Source organism: Somniosus microcephalus, chromosome 19 (genome assembly GCF_052327205.1).
Source record: "Somniosus microcephalus isolate GS21.2 chromosome 19, FLI_Smic_1.0, whole genome shotgun sequence".
Lineage (NCBI taxonomy): Eukaryota > Metazoa > Chordata > Chondrichthyes > Squaliformes > Somniosidae > Somniosus > Somniosus microcephalus.
The window spans coordinates 62,601,159-62,627,631 of NC_141005.1; positions in this window are offsets into that span (position 1 = coordinate 62,601,159).

A 26,473-nucleotide genomic window follows, 5' to 3' on the forward strand; every position below is an offset into this window, starting at 1 on the left:
TCCAGCCCTTGTTATCGTGTGTGATGTACACTCCAGTCTGTGTTATCATGTATGATAAACACTCCAGCCTGTGTTATCGACTGTGCTGTACACTCCAGCCTGTGTTATACTATATGATGTACAGTCCATCCTGTGTTATCATTTGTGATGTACACTCCAGTCTGTACTATCTTGTGTGATGTACACTCCAGTCTGTGTTATCATGTGTGTTGTACACTCCCGTGAGTGTTGTACACTACATTCTGTGTTATTGTGTGTGATGTACACTCCAGCCTGTGTTATCGTGTGTGACGTACACTCCAGTCACTGTTATCATGTGTGATGTACACTCCAGCCGGTGTTTTCGTGTTTGATGTACACTCCAGTCTGTGTTATCGTGTGTGATGTACAATCCAGTCTGTGTTATCATGTGTGATGTACACTCCAGTCCCTGTTATCGTGTGTGATGTACACTCCTGTCTGTGTTATCTTGTGTGATGTGCACTCCAGTCTAATTTATCATGTGTGACGTACACTCCAGCCGGTGTTATCATGTTTGATGTACACTCCAGCCTGTCTTATCGTGTGTGATGTACACTCCAGTGCGTGTTATCGTGTGTGATGTACACTCCAGTCCGTCTAATCGTGTGTGATGTACACTCCAGTCTGTGGTATCCTGTGAGATGTACACTGCAGTCTGTGTTATTGTGTGTGATGTGCACTCCAGTCTGTGTTATCGTGTGTTTTGTACACTCCAGTCTGTGTTATCATGTGTGACATACACTCCAGCCTGTGTTATCATGTCTGATGTCCACTCCAGCCTGTGTTATCGAGTGTGATGTACACTCCAGTCTGTGTTATCCTGTGTGATGTACACTCTAGCCTGTGTTATCGTGTGTGATGTACACTCCAGTCTGTGTTATCATGTGTGATGTAAACTCCAGTCTGTGTTATCGTGTGTGATGTACACTCCAGTCTGTGTTATCGTGTGTGATGTATACTTCCTTCTGTGGCATTGTGAATGATGTACACTCTAGTCTGTGTTATCGTGTGTGAAGTATACACCATTCTGTGTTATTGTGTGTGACGTACACTCCAGTCTGTGTTATCGTGTGTGATGTACACTCCAGTCTGTATTATCGTTTGTATAATACTCCAGCCTGTGTTATCATGTGTGATGTGCACTCCAGTCTGTGCTATCGTGTGTGATGTACACTCCACTCTGTGTTATCATGTGTGATATACAATCCAGCCTGTGTTATCGTGTGTGATGTACACTCCAGCCTGTGTTATTGAGGGTGATGTACACTCCAGTCTGTGGTATCGTGTGTGAAGTACACTCCAGTCTGTTATCATGTGTGATGCACACTCCAGCCTGTGTTATCGTTTGTGATGTACACTACAGTCCGTGTTATATTTTGTGATGTACACTCCAGTCTGTGTTATCGTGTGTGATGTACACTCCTGCCGGTGTTATTGTGTGTGATGTAAACTCCAGTCTGTGTTATCGTGTGTGATGTACACTCCAGTCTGTGTTATCATGTGTGATGTAAACTCCAGTCTGTGTTATCGTCTGTGATGTACACTCCAGTCTGTGTTATCGTGTATGATGTACACTTCCTTCTGTGGCATTGTGAGTGATGTACACTCTAGTCTGTGTTACCGTTTGTGATGTATACTCCAGTCTGTGTTATTGTGTGTGATGTACACTCCAGTCTGTGTTATCGTGTGTGATGTACACTGCTGTCTGTGTTATTGCGTGTGATGTACACTCCAGTCTGTGTTATCGTGTGTGATGTACACTCCAGTCTGTGTTATCGTGTGTGATGTACACTCCAGTCTGTGTTATCGTGCATGGTGTACACTCCAGTCTGTGTTTTCGTGTGTGATGTACACTCCAGTCTGTTATCGTGTGTGATGTTCACTCCAGTCTGAGTTATCGTGTGTAATGTACTCTCCTGTCGGTGTAATCGTGTATGATGTACACTCCAGTCTGTGTTATCTTTGTGCTGTACACTCCAGTCTGTGTTATCGTGTGTGATGTACACTCCCTCCTGTGTTATCGTGTGTGTTGTACACTCCAGCTTGTGTTATCCTGTGTGACGTACACTCCAGTCTGTGTTATTGTGTGTGATATACACTCCAGGCTGTGTTTTCGTGTGTGTTGTACACTCCAGTCTGTGTTATCGTGTCTGATGTACACTCCAGTCTGTGTTATCGTGTCTGATGTACACTCCAGTCTGTGTTATCGTGTCTGATGTACACTCCAGTCTGTGTTATCTTGCGTGATGCACACTCCAGTCTGTGTTATCATGTGTGATGTACACTCCAGCCGATGTTATCGTGTTTGATGTACACGCCAGCCTGTGTTATCGTGCCTGTTGTACACTCCCGTGAGTGTTGTACACTACAGTCTGTGTTATTGTGTGTGATGTGCACTCCAGTCTGTGTTATCGTGTGTTTTGTACACTCCAGTCTGTGTTATCGTGTGTCATATGCACTCCAGCATGTGTTATCGTGTGTGATGTACACTCCAGCCTGTGTTATCGAGTGTGATGTACACTCCAGTCTGTGTTATCCTGTGTGATGTACACTCTAGTCTGTGTTATCGTGTGTGATGTACACTCCAGTCTGTGTTATCGTGTGTGATGTAGACTCCAGTCTGGGTTATCGTGTGTGATGTACACTCCAGTCTGTGTTATTGTGTGTGATGTGCACTCCCTTCTGTGGCATTGTGAGTGATGTACCCTCTTGTCTGTTTATCGTGTTTGATTTATACTCCAGCCTGTGTTATCGTGTGTGATGTACACTCCAGTCTGTGTTATCATGTGTGATGTACACTCCAGTCTGTGTTATTGCGTGTGATGTACACTCCAGCCTCTGTTATCGTGTGTGATGTACACTCCAGTCTGTGTTATCATGTGTGATGTACACTCCAGTCTGTGTTGTCATTTGTATAATACTCCAGTCTGTGTTATCGTGTGTGATGTGCACTCCAGTCTGTGTCACCGTGTGTGATGTACATTCCAGTCTGTGTTATCGTGTGTGACGTAAACTCCCTTCTGTGGCTTTGTGAGTGATGTACACTCCAGCCTGTGTTATCGTGTGTGATGTACAGTCCAGTATGTTTTATCATGTGTGAAGCACACTCCAGTCTGTGTAATCATGTGTGATGTACAATCCAGCCTGTGTTATCGTGTGTGTTGTAAACTCTAGTCTGTGTTAACGTGTGTTATGTACACTCCAGTCTGTGTTATAGTGTGTGATGTGCATGCCAGACTGTGTTATCTTGTCTTATGTACACTCCAGTCTGTGTTATCGTGTGTGATGTACACTCCAGTCAGGGTTATCATGTGTGATGTATGCTCCAGTCTGTGTTATCGTGTGTGATGTACACTGCAGTCTGTGTTATCATGTGTGATGTACACTTCAGCCTGTGTTATCGTGCGTGGTGTGCACTCCAGTCTGTGTTATCATGTGTGATGTACACTCCAGTCTGTTATCGTGTGTGATGTACACCCCAGTCTGAGTTATCGTGTGTGATGTACTCTCCTGTCTGTGTTATCGTGTGTGATGTACACTCCAGTCTGTGTTATCTTTGTGCTGTACACTCCAGTCTGTGTTATCGTGTGTGATGTACACTCCAGCCTGTGTTATCGTGTGTGTTGTACACTCCAGCCTGTGTTATACTGTGTGATGTACACTCCAGTCTGTGTTATCGTGTGTGATGTGCACTCCAGCCTGTGTTATAGTGTGTGTTGTACACTCCAGTCTGTGTTATCGTGTGTGATGTCCACTCCAGTCTGTGTTATCTTGTGTGATATACACTCCAGTCGGTTTTATCGTGTGTGATGTGCACTCCAGCCTATCTTATCCTGTGTGATGTACACGTCATCATGTGTTACTGTCTGTGATGTACACTCCAGCCTGTGTTATCGTGAATGATGTACACTTCAGTCTGTGTTACCGTGTGTGATGTACACTCCAGTCTGTGTTATCGTGTGTGATGTACACTCCAGTCTGTGTTATCGTGTGTGATGTACATTCCCTTCTGTGGCATTGTGAGTGATGTACACAACAGCCTGTGTTATCGTGTGTGATGTACTATCCAGCCTGTGTTACCGTGTGTGTTGTACACTCCAGTCTGTGTTATCGTGTGTGATGTACACACCAGCCTATGTTATCGTGTGTGATGTACACTCCAGACTGTGTTATAGTGTGTGATGTGCATGCCAGTCTGTGTTATCTTGTATTATGTACACTCCAGTCTGTGTTATCGTGTGTGATGTACACTCCAGTCTGATTTACCCTGTGTGATGTACACTCCACTCTCTGTTATCATGTGTGATTTACTCTCCAGTCTGTGTTATCGTGTGTGTTGTACACTCTAGTCTGTTATCGTGTCTGATATACACTCCAGCCTGTGTTATCGTGTGTGATGTACATTCCACTCTGTGCTTTCATGTATGATGTACACTCCAGTCTATGTTATCGTGTGTGATGTACACTCCAGCCTGTGTTATCGTGTGTGATGTACATCCCAGTCTGTGTTATCGTTTGTGATGTACACTCCAGCCTGTGTTATCGAGTGAGCTGTACACTCCAGCCTGTGTTATCCTGTTTGATGTACACTCCATCCTGTGTTATCCTGTCTGTTGTACACTCCCGTGAGAGTTGTACACTCCAGACTGTGTTATCGAGTGTGATGTACCCTCCAGCCTGTGTTATCCTGTGTGATGTATACTCCAGCCCTTGTTAGCGTGTGTGATGTACACTCCAGTCTGTGTTATCATGTGTGATAAACACTCCAGCCTGTGTTATCGACTGTGCTGTACACTCCAGCCTGTGTTATACTATATGATGTACAGTCCATCCTGTGTTATCATTTGTGATGTACACTCCAGTCTGTACTATCTTGTGTGATGTACACTCCAGTCTGTGTTATCGTGTGTGTTGTACACTCCCGTGAGTGTTGTACACTACATTCTGTGTTATTGTGTGTGATGTACACTCCAGCCTGTGTTATCGTGTGTGACGTACACTCCAGTCACTGTTATCCTGTGTGATGTACACTCCAGTCTGTGTTATCGTGTGTGATGTACACTCCAGTCTGTGTTATCATTTGTATAATACTCCAGTCTGTGTTATCGTGTGTGATGTACACTCCAGTCTGTGTTACCGTGTGTGATGTACATTCCAGTCTGTGTTATCGTGTGTGACGTAAACTCCCTTCTGTGGCTTTGTGAGTGATGTACACTCCAGCCTGTGTTATCGTGTGTGATGTACAGTCCAGTATGTTTTATCATGTGTGAAGCACACTCCAGTCTGTGTAATCATGTGTGATATACAATCCAGCCTGTGTTATCGTGTGTGTTGTACACTCTAGTCTGTTATCGTGTGTGATGTACACTCCAGCCTGTGTTATCGTGTGTGATGTACACTGCAGTCTGTGTTATCATGTGTGATGTACACTTCAGCCTGTGTTATCGTGCGTGGTGTGCACTCCAGTCTGTGTTATCATGTGTGATGTACACTCCAGTCTGTTATCGTGTGTGATGTACACTCCAGTCTGAGTTATCGTGTGTGATGTACTCTCCTGTCTGTGTTATCGTGTGTGATGTACACTCCAGTCTGTGTTATCTTTGTGCTGTACACTCCAGTCTGTGTTATCGTGTGTGATGTACACTCCAGCCTGTGTTATCGTGTGTGTTGTACACTCCAGCCTGTGTTATACTGTGTGATGTACACTCCAGTCTGTGTTATCGTGTGTGATGTGCACTCCAGCCTGTGTTATAGTGTGTGTTGTACACTCCAGTCTGTGTTATCGTGTGTGATGTCCACTCCAGTCTGTGTTATCTTGTGTGATATACACTCCAGTCGGTTTTATCGTGTGTGATGTGCACTCCAGCCTATCTTATCCTGTGTGATGTACACGTCATCATGTGTTACTGTCTGTGATGTACACTCCAGCCTGTGTTATCGTGAATGATGTACACTTCAGTCTGTGTTACCGTGTGTGATGTACACTCCAGTCTGTGTTATCGTGTGTGATGTACACTCCAGTCTGTGTTATCGTGTGTGATGTACATTCCCTTCTGTGGCATTGTGAGTGATGTACACAACAGCCTGTGTTATCGTGTGTGATGTACTATCCAGCCTGTGTTACCGTGTGTGTTGTACACTCCAGTCTGTGTTATCGTGTGTGATGTACACACCAGCCTATGTTATCGTGTGTGATGTACACTCCAGACTGTGTTATAGTGTGTGATGTGCATGCCAGTCTGTGTTATCTTGTATTATGTACACTCCAGTCTGTGTTATCGTGTGTGATGTACACTCCAGTCTGATTTACCCTGTGTGATGTACACTCCACTCTCTGTTATCATGTGTGATTTACTCTCCAGTCTGTGTTATCGTGTGTGTTGTACACTCTAGTCTGTTATCGTGTCTGATATACACTCCAGCCTGTGTTATCGTGTGTGATGTACATTCCACTCTGTGCTTTCATGTATGATGTACACTCCAGTCTATGTTATCGTGTGTGATGTACACTCCAGCCTGTGTTATCGTGTGTGATGTACATCCCAGTCTGTGTTATCGTTTGTGATGTACACTCCAGCCTGTGTTATCGAGTGAGCTGTACACTCCAGCCTGTGTTATCCTGTTTGATGTACACTCCATCCTGTGTTATCCTGTCTGTTGTACACTCCCGTGAGAGTTGTACACTCCAGACTGTGTTATCGAGTGTGATGTACCCTCCAGCCTGTGTTATCCTGTGTGATGTATACTCCAGCCCTTGTTAGCGTGTGTGATGTACACTCCAGTCTGTGTTATCATGTGTGATAAACACTCCAGCCTGTGTTATCGACTGTGCTGTACACTCCAGCCTGTGTTATACTATATGATGTACAGTCCATCCTGTGTTATCATTTGTGATGTACACTCCAGTCTGTACTATCTTGTGTGATGTACACTCCAGTCTGTGTTATCGTGTGTGTTGTACACTCCCGTGAGTGTTGTACACTACATTCTGTGTTATTGTGTGTGATGTACACTCCAGCCTGTGTTATCGTGTGTGACGTACACTCCAGTCACTGTTATCCTGTGTGATGTACACTCCAGTCTGTGTTATCGTGTGTGATGTACACTCCAGTCTGTGTTATCATTTGTATAATACTCCAGTCTGTGTTATCGTGTGTGATGTACACTCCAGTCTGTGTTACCGTGTGTGATGTACATTCCAGTCTGTGTTATCGTGTGTGACGTAAACTCCCTTCTGTGGCTTTGTGAGTGATGTACACTCCAGCCTGTGTTATCGTGTGTGATGTACAGTCCAGTATGTTTTATCATGTGTGAAGCACACTCCAGTCTGTGTAATCATGTGTGATATACAATCCAGCCTGTGTTATCGTGTGTGTTGTACACTCTAGTCTGTTATCGTGTGTGATGTACACTCCAGCCTGTGTTATCGTGTGTGATGTACACTCCAGCCTGTGTTATCGTGTGTGATGTACACTCCAGTCTGTGTTATAGTGTGTGATGTGCACGCCAGTCTGTGTTATCTTGTATTATGTACACTCCAGTCTGTGTTATCGTGTGTGATGTACACTCCAGTCTGATTTACCCTGTGTGATGTACACTCCACTCTCTGTTATCATGTGTGATTTACACTCCCGCCTGTGTTATCGTGTGTGTTGTACACTCTAGTCTGTTATCGTGTCTGATATACACTCCAGCCTGTGCTATCGTGTGTGATGTACATTCCACTCTGTGCTTTCATGTATGATGTACACTCCAGTCTATGTTATCGTGTGTGATGTACACTCCAGCCTGTGTTATCGTGTGTGATGTACATCCCAGTCTGTGTTATCGTTTGTGATGTACACTCCAGCCTGTGTTATCGAGTGTGCTGTACACTCCAGCCTGTGTTATCCTGTTTGATGTACACTCCATCCTGTGTTATCCTGTCTGTTGTACACTCCCGTGAGAGTTGTACACTACAGACTGTGTTATCGAGTGTGATGTACCCTCCAGCCTGTGTTATCCTGTGTGATGTATACTCCAGCCCTTGTTATCGTGTGTGATGTACACTCCAGTCTGTGTTATCATGTATGATAAACACTCCAGCCTGTGTTATCGACTGTGCTGTACACTCCAGCCTGTGTTATACTATATGATGTACAGTCCATCCTGTGTTATCATTTGTGATGTACACTCCAGTCTGTACTATCTTGTGTGATGTACACTCCAGTCTGTGTTATCGTGTGTGTTGTACACTCCCGTGAGTGTTGTACACTACATTCTGTGTTATTGTGTGTGATGTACACTCCAGCCTGTGTTATCGTGTGTGACGTACACTCCAGTCACTGTTATCGTGTGTGATGTACACTCCAGCCGGTGTTTTCGTGTTTGATGTACACTCCAGTCTGTGTTATCGTGTGTGATGTACAATCCAGTCTGTGTTATCATGTGTGATGTACACTCCAGTCCCTGTTATCGTGTGTGATGTACACTCCTGTCTGTGTTATCTTGTGTGATGTGCACTCCAGTCTAATTTATCATGTGTGATGTACACTCCAGCCGGTGTTATCATGTTTGATGCACACTCCAGCCTGTCTTATCGTGTGTGATGTACACTCCAGTGCGTGTTATCGTGTGTGATGTACACTCCAGTCCGTCTAATCGTGTGTGATGTACACTCCAGTCTGTGGTATCCTGTGAGATGTACACTGCAGTCTGTGTTATTGTGTCTGATGTACACTCCAGTCTGTGGTATCGTGTGTGATGTGCACTCCAGTCTGTGTTATCGTGTGTTGTGTACACTCCAGTCTGTGTTATCGTGTGTGACATACACTCCAGCCTGTGTTATCATGTGTGATGTACACTCCAGCCTGTGTTATCGAGTGTGATGTACACTCCAGTCTGTGTTATCGTGTGTGATGTACACTCCAGTCTGTGTTATCGTGTGTGATGTATACTTCCTTCTGTGGCATTGTGAATGATGTACACTCTAGTCTGTGTTATCGTGTGTGAAGTATACACCATTCTGTGTTATTGTGTGTGACGTACACTCCAGTCTGTGTTATCGTGTGTGATGTACACTCCAGTCTGTATTATCGTTTGTATAATACTCCAGCCTGTGTTATCATGTGTGATGTGCACTCCAGTCTGTGCTATCGTGTGTGATGTACACTCCACTCTGTGTTATCATGTGTGATATACAATCCAGCCTGTGTTATCGTGTGTGATGTACACTCCAGCCTGTGTTATTGAGGGTGATGTACACTCCAGTCTGTGGTATCGTGTGTGAAGTACACTCCAGTCTGTTATCATGTGTGATGCACACTCCAGCCTGTGTTATCGTTTGTGATGTACACTACAGTCCGTGTTATCTTTTGTGATGTACACTCCAGTCTGTGTTATCGTGTGTGATGTACACTCCTGCCGGTGTTATTGTGTGTGATGTAAACTCCAGTCTGTGTTATCGTGTGTGATGTACACTCCAGTCTGTGTTATCATGTGTGATGTAAACTCCAGTCTGTGTTATCGTCTGTGATGTACACTCCAGTCTGTGTTATCGTGTATGATGTACACTTCCTTCTGTGGCATTGTGAGTGATGTACACTCTAGTCTGTGTTACCGTTTGTGATGTATACTCCAGTCTGTGTTATTGTGTGTGATGTACACTCCAGTCTGTGTTATCGTGTGTGATGTACACTGCTGTCTGTGTTATTGCGTGTGATGTACACTCCAGTCTGTGTTATCGTGTGTGATGTACACTCCAGTCTGTGTTATCGTGTGTGATGTACACTCCAGTCTGTGTTATCGTGCATGGTGTACACTCCAGTCTGTGTTTTCATGTGTGATGTACACTCCAGTCTGTTATCGTGTGTGATGTACACTCCAGTCTGAGTTATCGTGTGTAATGTACTCTCCTGTCGGTGTAATCGTGTATGATGTACACTCCAGTCTGTGTTATCTTTGTGCTGTACACTCCAGTCTGTGTTATCGTGTGTGATGTACACTCCCTCCTGTGTTATCGTGTGTGTTGTACACTCCAGCTTGTGTTATCCTGTGTGACGTACACTCCAGTCTGTGTTATTGTGTGTGATATACACTCCAGGCTAGGTTTTCGTGTGTGTTGTACACTCCAGTCTGTGTTATCGTGTCTGATGTACACTCCAGTCTGTGTTATCGTGTCCGATGTACACTCCAGTCTGTGTTATCGTGTCTGATGTACACTCCAGTCTGTGTTATCTTGCGTGATGCACACTCCAGTCTGTGTTATCATGTGTGATGTACACTCCAGCCGATGTTATCGTGTTTGATGTACACGCCAGCCTGTGTTATCATGCCTGTTGTACACTCCCGTGAGTGTTGTACACTACAGTCTGTGTTATTGTGTGTGATGTGCACTCCAGTCTGTGTTATCGTGTGTTTTGTACACTCCAGTCTGTGTTATCGTGTGTCATATGCACTCCAGCATGTGTTATCGTGTGTGATGTACACTCCAGCCTGTGTTATCGAGTGTGATGTACACTCCAGTCTGTGTTATCCTGTGTGATGTAGACTCTAGTCTGTGTTATCGTGTGTGATGTACACTCCAGTCTGTGTTATCGTGTGTGATGTAGACTCCAGTCTGGGTTATCGTGTGTGATGTACACTCCAGTCTGTGTTATTGTGTGTGATGTGCACTCCCTTCTGTGGCATTGTGAGTGATGTACCCTCTTGTCTGTTTATCGTGTTTGATTTATACTCCAGCCTGTGTTATCGTGTGTGATGTACACTCCAGTCTGTGTTATCATGTGTGATGTACACTCCAGTCTGTGTTATTGCGTGTGATGTACACTCCAGCCTCTGTTATCGTGTGTGATGTACACTCCAGTCTGTGTTATCGTGTGTGATGTACACTCCAGTCTGTGTTGTCATTTGTATAATACTCCAGTCTGTGTTATCGTGTGTGATGTGCACTCCAGTCTGTGTCACCGTGTGTGATGTACATTCCAGTCTGTGTTATCGTGTGTGACGTAAACTCCCTTCTGTGGCTTTGTGAGTGATGTACACTCCAGCCTGTGTTATCGTGTGTGATGTACAGTCCAGTATGTTTTATCATGTGTGAAGCACACTCCAGTCTGTGTAATCATGTGTGATATACAATCCAGCCTGTGTTATCGTGTGTGTTGTACACTCTAGTCTGTTATCGTGTGTGATGTACACTCCAGCCTGTGTTATCGTGTGTGATGTACACTCCAGCCTGTGTTATCGTGTGTGATGTACACTCCAGTCTGTGTTATAGTGTGTGATGTGCACGCCAGTCTGTGTTATCTTGTATTATGTACACTCCAGTCTGTGTTATCGTGTGTGATGTACACTCCAGTCTGATTTACCCTGTGTGATGTACACTCCACTCTCTGTTATCATGTGTGATTTACACTCCCGCCTGTGTTATCGTGTGTGTTGTACACTCTAGTCTGTTATCGTGTCTGATATACACTCCAGCCTGTGCTATCGTGTGTGATGTACATTCCACTCTGTGCTTTCATGTATGATGTACACTCCAGTCTATGTTATCGTGTGTGATGTACACTCCAGCCTGTGTTATCGTGTGTGATGTACATCCCAGTCTGTGTTATCGTTTGTGATGTACACTCCAGCCTGTGTTATCGAGTGTGCTGTACACTCCAGCCTGTGTTATCCTGTTTGATGTACACTCCATCCTGTGTTATCCTGTCTGTTGTACACTCCCGTGAGAGTTGTACACTACAGACTGTGTTATCGAGTGTGATGTACCCTCCAGCCTGTGTTATCCTGTGTGATGTATACTCCAGCCCTTGTTATCGTGTGTGATGTACACTCCAGTCTGTGTTATCATGTATGATAAACACTCCAGCCTGTGTTATCGACTGTGCTGTACACTCCAGCCTGTGTTATACTATATGATGTACAGTCCATCCTGTGTTATCATTTGTGATGTACACTCCAGTCTGTACTATCTTGTGTGATGTACACTCCAGTCTGTGTTATCGTGTGTGTTGTACACTCCCGTGAGTGTTGTACACTACATTCTGTGTTATTGTGTGTGATGTACACTCCAGCCTGTGTTATCGTGTGTGACGTACACTCCAGTCACTGTTATCGTGTGTGATGTACACTCCAGCCGGTGTTTTCGTGTTTGATGTACACTCCAGTCTGTGTTATCGTGTGTGATGTACAATCCAGTCTGTGTTATCATGTGTGATGTACACTCCAGTCCCTGTTATCGTGTGTGATGTACACTCCTGTCTGTGTTATCTTGTGTGATGTGCACTCCAGTCTAATTTATCATGTGTGATGTACACTCCAGCCGGTGTTATCATGTTTGATGCACACTCCAGCCTGTCTTATCGTGTGTGATGTACACTCCAGTGCGTGTTATCGTGTGTGATGTACACTCCAGTCCGTCTAATCGTGTGTGATGTACACTCCAGTCTGTGGTATCCTGTGAGATGTACACTGCAGTCTGTGTTATTGTGTCTGATGTACACTCCAGTCTGTGGTATCGTGTGTGATGTGCACTCCAGTCTGTGTTATCGTGTGTTGTGTACACTCCAGTCTGTGTTATCGTGTGTGACATACACTCCAGCCTGTGTTTTCATGTGTGATGTACACTCCAGCCTGTGTTATCGAGTGTGATGTACACTCCAGTCTGTGTTATCGTGTGTGATGTACACTCCAGTCTGTGTTATCGTGTGTGATGTATACTTCCTTCTGTGGCATTGTGAATGATGTACACTCTAGTCTGTGTTATCGTGTGTGAAGTATACACCATTCTGTGTTATTGTGTGTGACGTACACTCCAGTCTGTGTTATCGTGTGTGATGTACACTCCAGTCTGTATTATCGTTTGTATAATACTCCAGCCTGTGTTATCATGTGTGATGTGCACTCCAGTCTGTGCTATCGTGTGTGATGTACACTCCACTCTGTGTTATCATGTGTGATATACAATCCAGCCTGTGTTATCGTGTGTGATGTACACTCCAGCCTGTGTTATTGAGGGTGATGTACACTCCAGTCTGTGGTATCGTGTGTGAAGTACACTCCAGTCTGTTATCATGTGTGATGCACACTCCAGCCTGTGTTATCGTTTGTGATGTACACTACAGTCCGTGTTATCTTTTGTGATGTACACTCCAGTCTGTGTTATCGTGTGTGATGTACACTCCTGCCGGTGTTATTGTGTGTGATGTAAACTCCAGTCTGTGTTATCGTGTGTGATGTACACTCCAGTCTGTGTTATCATGTGTGATGTAAACTCCAGTCTGTGTTATCGTCTGTGATGTACACTCCAGTCTGTGTTATCGTGTATGATGTACACTTCCTTCTGTGGCATTGTGAGTGATGTACACTCTAGTCTGTGTTACCGTTTGTGATGTATACTCCAGTCTGTGTTATTGTGTGTGATGTACACTCCAGTCTGTGTTATCGTGTGTGATGTACACTGCTGTCTGTGTTATTGCGTGTGATGTACACTCCAGTCTGTGTTATCGTGTGTGATGTACACTCCAGTCTGTGTTATCGTGTGTGATGTACACTCCAGTCTGTGTTATCGTGCATGGTGTACACTCCAGTCTGTGTTTTCGTGTGTGATGTACACTCCAGTCTGTTATCGTGTGTGATGTACACTCCAGTCTGAGTTATCGTGTGTAATGTACTCTCCTGTCGGTGTAATCGTGTATGATGTACACTCCAGTCTGTGTTATCTTTGTGCTGTACACTCCAGTCTGTGTTATCGTGTGTGATGTACACTCCCTCCTGTGTTATCGTGTGTGTTGTACACTCCAGCTTGTGTTATCCTGTGTGACGTACACTCCAGTCTGTGTTATTGTGTGTGATATACACTCCAGGCTGTGTTTTCGTGTGTGTTGTACACTCCAGTCTGTGTTATCGTGTCTGATGTACACTCCAGTCTGTGTTATCGTGTCCGATGTACACTCCAGTCTGTGTTATCGTGTCTGATGTACACTCCAGTCTGTGTTACCTTGCGTGATGCACACTCCAGTCTGTGTTATCATGTGTGATGTACACTCCAGCCGATGTTATCGTGTTTGATGTACACGCCAGCCTGTGTTATCATGCCTGTTGTACACTCCCGTGAGTGTTGTACACTACAGTCTGTGTTATTGTGTGTGATGTGCACTCCAGTCTGTGTTATCGTGTGTTTTGTACACTCCAGTCTGTGTTATCGTGTGTCATATGCACTCCAGCATGTGTTATCGTGTGTGATGTACACTCCAGCCTGTGTTATCGAGTGTGATGTACACTCCAGTCTGTGTTATCCTGTGTGATGTAGACTCTAGTCTGTGTTATCGTGTGTGATGTACACTCCAGTCTGTGTTATCGTGTGTGATGTAGACTCCAGTCTGGGTTATCGTGTGTGATGTACACTCCAGTCTGTGTTATTGTGTGTGATGTGCACTCCCTTCTGTGGCATTGTGAGTGATGTACCCTCTTGTCTGTTTATCGTGTTTGATTTATACTCCAGCCTGTGTTATCGTGTGTGATGTACACTCCAGTCTGTGTTATCATGTGTGATGTACACTCCAGTCTGTGTTATTGCGTGTGATGTACACTCCAGCCTCTGTTATCGTGTGTGATGTACACTCCAGTCTGTGTTATCGTGTGTGATGTACACTCCAGTCTGTGTTGTCATTTGTATAATACTCCAGTCTGTGTTATCGTGTGTGATGTGCACTCCAGTCTGTGTCACCGTGTGTGATGTACATTCCAGTCTGTGTTATCGTGTGTGACGTAAACTCCCTTCTGTGGCTTTGTGAGTGATGTACACTCCAGCCTGTGTTATCGTGTGTGATGTACAGTCCAGTATGTTTTATCATGTGTGAAGCACACTCCAGTCTGTGTAATCATGTGTGATGTACAATCCAGCCTGTGTTATCGTGTGTGTTGTACACTCTAGTCTGTTATCGTGTGTGATGTACACTCCAGCCTGTGTTATCGTGTGTGATGTACACTCCACTCTGTGTTATCGTGTATCATGTACACTCCAGTCTGTGTTATAGAGTGTGATATGCATGCCAGTCTGTGTTATCTTCTCTTATGTACACTCCAGTCTGTGTTAACGTGTGTTATGTACACTCCAGTCTGTGTTATAGTGTGTGATGTGCATGCCAGACTGTGTTATCTTGTCTTATGTACACTCCAGTCTGTGTTATCGTGTGTGATGTACACTCCAGTCAGGGTTATCATGTGTGATGTATGCTCCAGTCTGTGTTATCGTGTGTGATGTACACTGCAGTCTGTGTTATCATGTGTGATGTACACTTCAGCCTGTGTTATCGTGCGTGGTGTGCACTCCAGTCTGTGTTATCATGTGTGATGTACACTCCAGTCTGTTATCGTGTGTGATGTACACTCCAGTCTGAGTTATCGTGTGTGATGTACTCTCCTGTCTGTGTTATCGTGTGTGATGTACACTCCAGTCTGTGTTATCTTTGTGCTGTACACTCCAGTCTGTGTTATCGTGTGTGATGTACACTCCAGCCTGTGTTATCGTGTGTGTTGTACACTCCAGCCTGTGTTATACTGTGTGATGTACACTCCAGTCTGTGTTATCGTGTGTGATGTGCACTCCAGCCTGTGTTATAGTGTGTGTTGTACACTCCAGTCTGTGTTATCGTGTGTGATGTCCACTCCAGTCTGTGTTATCTTGTGTGATATACACTCCAGTCGGTTTTATCGTGTGTGATGTGCACTCCAGCCTATCTTATCCTGTGTGATGTACACGTCATCATGTGTTACTGTCTGTGATGTACACTCCAGCCTGTGTTATCGTGAATGATGTACACTTCAGTCTGTGTTACCGTGTGTGATGTACACTCCAGTCTGTGTTATCGTGTGTGATGTACACTCCAGTCTGTGTTATCGTGTGTGATGTACATTCCCTTCTGTGGCATTGTGAGTGATGTACACAACAGCCTGTGTTATCGTGTGTGATGTACTATCCAGCCTGTGTTACCGTGTGTGTTGTACACTCCAGTCTGTGTTATCGTGAGTGATGTACACACCAGCCTATGTTATCGTGTGTGATGTACACTCCAGACTGTGTTATAGTGTGTGATGTGCATGCCAGTCTGTGTTATCTTGTATTATGTACACTCCAGTCTGTGTTATCGTGTGTGATGTACACTCCAGTCTGATTTACCCTGTGTGATGTACACTCCACTCTCTGTTATCATGTGTGATTTACTCTCCAGTCTGTGTTATCGTGTGTGTTGTACACTCTAGTCTGTTATCGTGTCTGATATACACTCCAGCCTGTGTTATCGTGTGTGATGTACATTCCACTCTGTGCTTTCATGTATGATGTACACTCCAGTCTATGTTATCGTGTGTGATGTACACTCCAGCCTGTGTTATCGTGTGTGATGTACATCCCAGTCTGTGTTATCGTTTGTGATGTACACTCCAGCCTGTGTTATCGAGTGAGCTGTACACTCCAGCCTGTGTTATCCTGTTTGATGTACACTCCATCCTGTGTTATCCTGTCTGTTGTACACTCCCGTGAGAGTTGTACACTCCAGACTGTGTTATCGAGTGTGATGTACCCTCCAGCCTGTGTTATCCTGTGTGATGTATACTCCAGCCCTTGTTAGCGTGTGTGATGTACACTCCAGTCTGTGTTATCATGTGTGATAAACACTCCAGCCTGTTTTATCGACTGTGCTGTACACTCCAGCCTGTGTTATACTATATGATGTACAGTCCATCCTGTGTTATCATTTGTGATGTACACTCCAGTCTGTACTATCTTGTGTGATGTACACTCCAGTCTGTGTTATCGTGTGTGTTGTACACTCCCGTGAGTGTTGTACACTACATTCTGTGTTATTGTGTGTGATGTACACTCCAGCCTGTGTTATCGTGTGTGACGTACACTCCAGTCACTGTTATCCTGTGTGATGTACACTCCAGTCTGTGTTATCGTGTGTGATGTACACTCCAGTCTGTGTTATCATTTGTATAATACTCCAGTCTGTGTTATCGTGTGTGATGTACACTCCAGTCTGTGTTACCGTGTGTGATGTACATTCCAGTCTGTGTTATCGTGTGTGACGTAAACTCCCTTCTGTGGCTTTGTGAGTGATGTACACTCCAGCCTGTGTTATCGTGTGTGATGTACAGTCCAGTATGTTTTATCATGTGTGAAGCACACTCCAGTCTGTGTAATCATGTGTGATATACAATCCAGCCTGTGTTATCGTGTGTGTTGTACACTCTAGTCTGTTATCGTGTGTGATGTACACTCCAGCCTGTGTTATCGTGTGTGATGTACACTCCAGCCTGTGTTATCGTGTGTGATGTACACTCCAGTCTGTGTTATAGTGTGTGATGTGCACGCCAGTCTGTGTTATCTTGTATTATGTACACTCCAGTCTGTGTTATCGTGTGTGATGTACACTCCAGTCTGATTTACCCTGTGTGATGTACACTCCACTCTCTGTTATCATGTGTGATTTACACTCCCGCCTGTGTTATCGTGTGTGTTGTACACTCTAGTCTGTTATCGTGTCTGATATACACTCCAGCCTGTGCTATCGTGTGTGATGTACATTCCACTCTGTGCTTTCATGTATGATGTACACTCCAGTCTATGTTATCGTGTGTGATGTACACTCCAGCCTGTGTTATCGTGTGTGATGTACATCCCAGTCTGTGTTATCGTTTGTGATGTACACTCCAGCCTGTGTTATCGAGTGTGCTGTACACTCCAGCCTGTGTTATCCTGTTTGATGTACACTCCATCCTGTGTTATCCTGTCTGTTGTACACTCCCGTGAGAGTTGTACACTACAGACTGTGTTATCGAGTGTGATGTACCCTCCAGCCTGTGTTATCCTGTGTGATGTATACTCCAGCCCTTGTTATCGTGTGTGATGTACACTCCAGTCTGTGTTATCAAGTATGATAAACACTCCAGCCTGTGTTATCGACTGTGCTGTACACTCCAGCCTGTGTTATACTATATGATGTACAGTCCATCCTGTGTTATCATTTGTGATGTACACTCCAGTCTGTACTATCTTGTGTGATGTACACTCCAGTCTGTGTTATCGTGTGTGTTGTACACTCCCGTGAGTGTTGTACACTACATTCTGTGTTATTGTGTGTGATGTACACTCCAGCCTGTGTTATCGTGTGTGACGTACACTCCAGTCACTGTTATCGTGTGTGATGTACACTCCAGCCGGTGTTTTCGTGTTTGATGTACACTCCAGTCTGTGTTATCGTGTGTGATGTACAATCCAGTCTGTGTTATCATGTGTGATGTACACTCCAGTCCCTGTTATCGTGTGTGATGTACACTCCTGTCTGTGTTATCTTGTGTGATGTGCACTCCAGTCTAATTTATCATGTGTGATGTACACTCCAGTCCGTCTAATCGTGTGTGATGTACACTCCAGTCTGTGGTATCCTGTGAGATGTACACTGCAGTCTGTGTTATTGTGTCTGATGTACACTCCAGTCTGTGGTATCGTGTGTGATGTGCACTCCAGTCTGTGTTATCGTGTGTTGTGTACACTCCAGTCTGTGTTATCGTGTGTGACATACACTCCAGCCTGTGTTATCATGTGTGATGTACACTCCAGCCTGTGTTATCGAGTGTGATGTACACTCCAGTCTGTGTTATCCTGTGTGATGTACACTCTAGTCTGTGTTATCGTGTGTGATGTACACTCCAGTCTGTGTTATCGTGTGTGATGTAAACTCCAGTCTGTGTTATCGTGTGTGATGTACACTCCAGTCTGTGTTATCGTGTGTGATGTATACTTCCTTCTGTGGCATTGTGAATGATGTACAATCTAGTCTGTGTTATCGTGTGTGAAGTATACACCATTCTGTGTTATTGTGTGTGACGTACACTCCAGTCTGTGTTATCGTGTGTGATGTACACTCCAGTCTGTGTTATTGCGTGTGATGTACACTCCAGTCTGTGTTATTGTGTGTGATGTACACTCCAGTCTGTGTTATCGTGTGTGATGTACACTCCAGTCTGTATTATCGTTTGTATAATACTCCAGCCTGTGTTATCGTGTGTGATGTGCACTCCAGTCTGTGCTATCGTGTGTGATGTACACTCCACTCTGTGTTATCATGTGTGATATACAATCCAGCCTGTGTTATCATGTGTGATGTACACTCCAGCCTGCGTTATTGAGGGTGATGTACACTCCAGTCTGTGGTATCGTGTGTGAAGTACACTCCAGTCTGTTATCATGTGTGATGCACACTCCAGCCTGTGTTATTGTTTGTGATGTTCACTACAGTCTGTGTTATCTTTTGTGATGTGCACTCCAGTCTGTGTTATCGTGTGTGATGTACACTCCTGCCGGTGTTATTGTGTGTGATGTAAACTCCAGTCTGTGTTATCGTGTGTGATGTACACTCCAGTCTGTGTTATCATGTGTGATGTAAACTCCAGTCTGTGTTATCGTCTGTGATGTACACTCCAGTCTGTGTTATCGTGTATGATGTACACTTCCTTCTGTGGCATTGTGAGTGATGTACACTCTAGTCTGTGTTATCGTTTGTGATGTATACTCCAGTCTGTGTTATTGTGTGTGATGTACACTCCAGTCTGTGTTATCGTGTGTGATGTACACTGCCGTCTGTGTTATTGCGTGTGATGTACACTCCAGTCTGTGTTATCGTGTGTGATATACACTCCAGTCTGTGTTATCGTGTGTGATGTACACTCCAGTCTGTGTTATCGTGCGTGGTGTACACTCCAGTCTGTGTTATCGTGTGTGATGTACACTCCAGTCTGTTATCGTGTGTGATGTACACTCCAGTCTGAGTTATCGTGTGTGATGTACTCTCCTGTCGGTGTAATCGTGTATGATGTACACTCCAGTCTGTGTTATCTTTGTGCTGTACACTCCAGTCTGTGTTATCGTGTGTGATGTACACTCCCTCCTGTGTTATCGTGTGTGTTGTACACTCCAGCCTGTGTTATCCTGTGTGACGTACACTCCAGTCTGTGTTATTGTGTGTGATATACACTCCAGGCTGTGTTTTCGTGTGTGTTGTACACTCCAGTCTGTGTTATCGTGTCTGATGTACACTCCAGTCTGTGTTATCGTGTGTGATGTACACTCCAGTCTGTGTTATCATTTGTATAATACTCCAGTCTGTGTTATCATGTGTGATGTACACTCCAGTCTGTGTTATCGTTTGTGATGTACACTCCAGTCTGTGTTATCATGTGTGATGTACACTCCAGCCGATGTTATCGTGCCTGTTGTACACTCCCGTGAGTGTTGTACACTACAGTCTGTGTTATTGTGTGTGATGTGCACGCCAGTCTGTGTTATCGTGTGTTTTGTACACTCCAGTCTGTGTTATCGTGTGTCATATGCACTCCAGCATGTGTTATCGTGTGTGATGTACACTCCAGCCTGTGTTATAGAGTGTGATGTACACTCCAGTCTGTGTTATCCTGTGTGATGTACACTCTAGTCTGTGTTATCGTGTGTGATGTACACTCCAGTCTGTGTTATCGTGTGTGATGTAGACTCCAGTCTGTGTTATCGTGTGTGATGTACACTCCAGTCTGTGTTATTGTGTGTGATGTGCACTCCCTTCTGTGGCATTGTGAGTGATGTACCCTCTTGTCTGTTTATCGTGTTTGATGTATACTCCAGCCTGTGTTATCGTGTGTGATGTACACTCCAGTCTGTGTTATCATGTGTGATGTACACTCCAGTCTGTGTTATTGCGTGTGATGTACACTCCAGCCTCTGTTATTGTGTGTGATGTACACTCCAGTCTGTGTTATCGTGTGTGATGTACACTCCAGTCTGTGTTATCATTTGTATAATACTCCAGTCTGTGTTATCATGTGTGATGTACACTCCAGTCTGTGTCACCGTGTGATGTACATTCCAGTCTGTGTTATCGTGTGTGACGTACACTCCCTTCTGTGGCTTTGTGAGTGATGTACACTCCAGCCTGTGTTATCGTGTGTGATGTACAGTCCAGTATGTTTTATCATGTGTGAAGCACACTCCAGTCTGTGTAATCATGTGTGATGTACAATCCAGCCTGTGTTATCGTGTGTGTTGTACACTCTAGTCTGTTATCGTGTGTGATGTACACTCCAGCCTGTGTTATCGTGTGTGATGTACACTCCACTCTGTGTTATCGTGTATCATGTACACTCCAGTCTGTGTTATAGTGTGTGATATGCATGCCAGTCTGTGTTATCTTCTCTTATGTACACTCCAGTCTGTGTTAACGTGTGTGATGTACACTCCAGTCTGTGTTATAGTGTGTGATGTGCATGCCAGACTGTGTTATCTTGTCTTATGTACACTCCAGTCTGTGCTATCGTGTGTGATGTACACTCCAGTCAGGGTTATCATGTGTGATGTATGCTCCAGTCTGTGTTATCGTGTGTGATGTACACTGTAGTCTGTGTTATCGTGTGTGATGTACACTGCAGTCTGTCTTATCATGTGTGATGTACACTCCAGTACCTGTTATCGTGTGTGATATACTCTCCAGTCTGTGTTATCATGTGTGATGTACACTTCAGCCTGTGTTATCGTGCGTGGTGTACACTCCAGTCTGTGTTATCATGTGTGATGTACACTCCAGTCTGTTATCGTGTGTGATATACACTCCAGTCTGTGTTATCGTGTGTGATGTACTCTCCTGTCTGTGTTATCGTGTGTGATGTACACTCCAGTCTGTGTTATCTTTGTGCTGTACACTCCAGTCTGTGTTATCGTGTGTGATGTACACTCCAGCCTGTGTTATCGTGTGTGTTGTACACTCCAGCCTGTGTTATCGTGTGTGTTGTACACTCCAGTCTGTGTTATCGTGTGTGATGTACACTCCAGTCTGTGTTATCTTGTGTGATATACACTCCAGTCGTTTTTATCGTGTGCGATGTGCACTCCAGCCTATCTTATCCTGTGTGAGGTACACGTCATCATGTGTTACTGTCTGTGATGTACACTCCAGCCTGTGTTATCGTGAATGATGTACACTTCAGTCTGTGTTACCGTGTGTGATGTACACTCCAGTCTGTGTTATCGTGTGTGATGTGCACTCCAGTCTGTGTTATCGTGTGTGATGTACATTCCCTTCTGTGGCATTGTGAGTGATGTACACAACAGCCTGTGTTATCGTGTGTGATGTACAATCCAGCCTGTGTTACCGTGTGTGTTGTACACTCCAGTCTGTGTTATCGTGTGTGATGTACACACCAGCCTATGTTATCGTGTGTGATTTACACTCCAGTCTGTGTTATCGTGTGTGATGTACACTCCAGCCTGTGTTATCGTGTGTGATGTACATTCCAGCCTGTGTTATCTTGTGTGATATACACTCCAGTCGTTTTTATCGTGTGCGATGTGCACTCCAGCCTATCTTATCCTGTGTGAGGTACACGTCATCATGTGTTACTGTCTGTGATGTACACTCCAGCCTGTGTTATCGTGAATGATGTACACTTCAGTCTGTGTTACCGTGTGTGATGTACACTCCAGTCTGTGTTATCGTGTGTGATGTTCACTCCAGTCTGTGTTATCGTGTGTGATGTACATTCCCTTCTGTGGCATTGTGTGTGATGTACACTCCAGTCTGTGTTATAGTGTGTGATGTGCATGCCAGACTGTGTTATCTTGTCTTATGTACACTCCAGTCTGTGTTATCGTGTGTGATGTACACTCCAGTCAGGGTTATCATGTGTGATGTATGCTCCAGTCTGTGTTATAGTGTGTGATGTGCATGCCAGACTGTGTTATCTTGTCTTATGTACACTCCAGTCTGTGTTATCGTGTGTGATGTACACACCAGCCTATGTTATCGTGTGTGATTTACACTCCAGTCTGTGTTATCGTGTGTGATGTACACTCCAGCCTGTGTTATCGTGTGTGATGTACACTCCAGTCTGTGTTATCTTGTGTGATATACACTCCAGTAGTTTTTATCGTGTGCGATGTGCACTCCAGCCTATCTTATCCTGTGTGAGGTACACGTCATCATGTGTTACTGTCTGTGATGTACACTCCAGCCTGTGTTATCGTGAATGATGTACACTTCAGTCTGTGTTACCGTGTGTGATGTACACTCCAGTCTGTGTTATTGTGTGTGATGTACACTCCAGTCTGTGTTATCGTGTGTGATGTACATTCCCTTCTGTGGCATTGTGAGTGATGTACACAACAGCCTGTGTTATCGTGTGTGATGTACAATCCAGCCTGTGTTACCGTGTGTGTTGTACACTCCAGTCTGTGTTATCGTGTGTGATGTACACACCAGCCTATGTTATCGTGTGTGATTTACACTCCAGTCTGTGTTATCGTGTGTGATGTACACTCCAGCCTGTGTTATCGTGTGTGATGTACACTCCAGCCTGTGTTATGGTGTGTGATGTACACTCCAGACTGTGTTATAGTGTGTGATGTGCATGCCAGTCTGTGTTATCTTGTATTATGTACACTCCAGTCTGTGTTATCGTGTGTGATGTACACTCCAGTCTGATTTACCCTGTGTGATGTACACTCCACTCTCTGTTATCATGTGTGATTTACTCTCCAGTCTGTGTTATCGTGTGTGTTGTACACTCTAGTCTGTTATCGTGTCTGATATACACTCCAGCCTGTGTTATCGTGTGTGATGTACATTCCACTCTGTGCTTTCATGTATGATGTACACTCCAGTCTATGTTATCGTGTGTGATGTACACTCCAGCCTGTGTTCTCATGTGTGATGTACATCCCAGTCTGTGTTATCGTTTGTGATGTACACTCCAGCCTGTGTTATCGAGTGTGCTGTACACTCCAGCCTGTGTTATCCTGTTTGATGTACAATCCATCCTGTGTTATCCTGTCTGTTGTACACTCCCGTGAGAGTTGTACACTCCAGACTGTGTTATCGAGTGTGATGTACCCTCCAGCCTGTGTTATCCTGTGTGATGTATACTCCAGCCCTTGTTATCGTGTGTGATGTACACTCCAGTCTGTGTTATCATGTGTGATAAACACTCCAGCCTGTGTTACCGACTGTGCTGTACACTCCAGCCTGTGTTATACTATATGATGTACAGTCCATCCTGTGTTATCATTTGTGATGTACACTCCAGTCTGTACTATCTTGTGTGATGTACACTCCAGTCTGTGTTATCGTGTGTGTTGTACACTCCCATGAGTGTTGTACACTACATTCTGTGTTATTTTGTGTGATGTACACTCCAGCCTGTGTTATCGTGTGTGACGTACACTCCAGTCACTGTTATCGTGTGTGATGTACACTCCAGCCGGTGTTTTCGTATTTGATGTACACTCCAGTCTGTGTTATCGTGTGTGATGTACAATCCAGTCTGTGTTATCTTGTGTGATGTGCACTCCAGTCTAATTTATCATGTGTGATGTACACTCCAGCCGGTGTTATCATGTTTGATGTACACTCCAGCCTGTCTTATCGTGTGTGATGTACACTCCAGTGCGTGTTATCGTGTGTGATGTACACTCCAGTCCATCTAATCGTGTGTGATGTACACTCCAGTCTGTGGTATCCTGTGTGATGTACACTGCAGTCTGTGTTATTGTGTCTGATGTACACTCCAGTCTGTGGTGTCATGTGTGATGTGCACTCCAGTCTGTGTTATCGTGTGTTTTGTACACTCCAGTCTGTGTTATCGTGTGTGACATACACTCCAGCCTGTGTTATCATGTGTGATGTACACTCCAGCCTGTGTTATCGAGTGTGATGTACACTCCAGTCTGTGTTATCCTGTGTGATGTACACTCTAGTCTGTGTTATCGTGTGTGATGTACACTCCAGTCTGTGTTATCATGTGTGATGTAAACTCCAGTCTGTGTTATCGTGTGTGATGTACACTCCAGTCTGTGTTATCGTGTGTGATGTATACTTCCTTCTGTGGCATTGTGAATGATGTACACTCTAGTCTGTGTTATCGTGTGTGAAGTATACACCATTCTGTGTTATTGTGTGTGACGTACACTCCAGTCTGTGTTATCGTGTGTGATGTACACTCCAGTCTGTGTTATTGCGTGTGATGTACACTCCAGTCTGTGTTATTGTGTGTGATGTACACTCCAGTCTGTGTTATCGTGTGTGATGTACACTCCAGTCTGTATTATCGTTTGTATAATACTCCAGCCTGTGTTATCGTGTGTGATGTGCACTCCAGTCTGTGCTATCGTGTGTGATGTACACTCCACTCTGTGTTATCATGTGTGATATACAATCCAGCCTGTGTTATCGTGTGTGATGTACACTCCAGCCTGTGTTATTGAGGGTGATGTACACTCCAGTCTGTGGTATCGTGTGTGAAGTACACTCCAGTCTGTTATCATGTGTGATGTACACTCCAGCCTGTGTTATCGTTTGTGATGTACACTACAGTCTGTGTTATCTTTTGTGATGTACACTCCAGTCTGTGTTATCGTGTGTGATGTACACTCCTGCCGGTGTTATTGTGTGTGTTGTAAACTCCAGTCTGTGTTATCGTGTGTGATGTACACTCCAGTCTGTGTTATCATGTGTGATGTAAACTCCAGTCTGTGTTATCGCCTGTGATGTACACTCCAGTCTGTGTTATCGTGTATGATGTACACTTCCTTCTGTGGCATTGTGAGTGATGTACACTCTAGTCTGTGTTATCATGTGTGATGTTTACTCCAGTCTGTGTTACCGTGTGTGATGTACACTCCAGTCTGTGTTATCGTGTGTGATGTACACTCCAGTCTGTGTTATCGTGTGTGATGTACATTCCCTTCTGTGGCATTGTGAGTGATGTACACACCAGCCTGTGTTATCGTGTGTGATGTACAATCCAGCCTGTGTTAACGTGTGTGTTGTACACTCCAGTCTGTGTTATCGTGTGTGATGTACACTCCAGCCTGTGTTATCGTATGTGTTGTACACTCCAGCCTGTGTTATCGTGTGTGATTTACACTCCAGTCTGTGTTATCGTGTGTGATGTACACTCCAGCCTGTGTTATCGTGTGTGAGGTACACTCCAGTCTGTGTTATCGTCTGTGATGTACACTCTAGCCTGTGTTATCGTGTGTGATGTACACTCCAGTCTGTGTTATCGTGTGTGATGTATACTCCAGCCTGTGTTATCGTGTGTGATGTATACTCCAGCCTGTGTTATTGTTAGTGATGTACACTCCAGTCTGTGTTATCGGGTGTGATGTACACTCCAGTCTGTGATTTCGTGTGTGATGTACACTCTAGTCTGTGTTATCGTGTGTGTTGTACACTCGAGCCTGAGTTATCATGTGTGATGTACATCCCAGTCTGTGTTATCGTGTGTGATGTACACTCCAGCCTGTGTTATCGTGTGTGATGTACACTCCAGTCTGATTTATCCTGTGTGATGTACACTCCACTCTCTGTTATCATGTGTGTGATTTACACTCCAGGCTGTGTTATCGTGTGTGTTGTACACTCTAGTC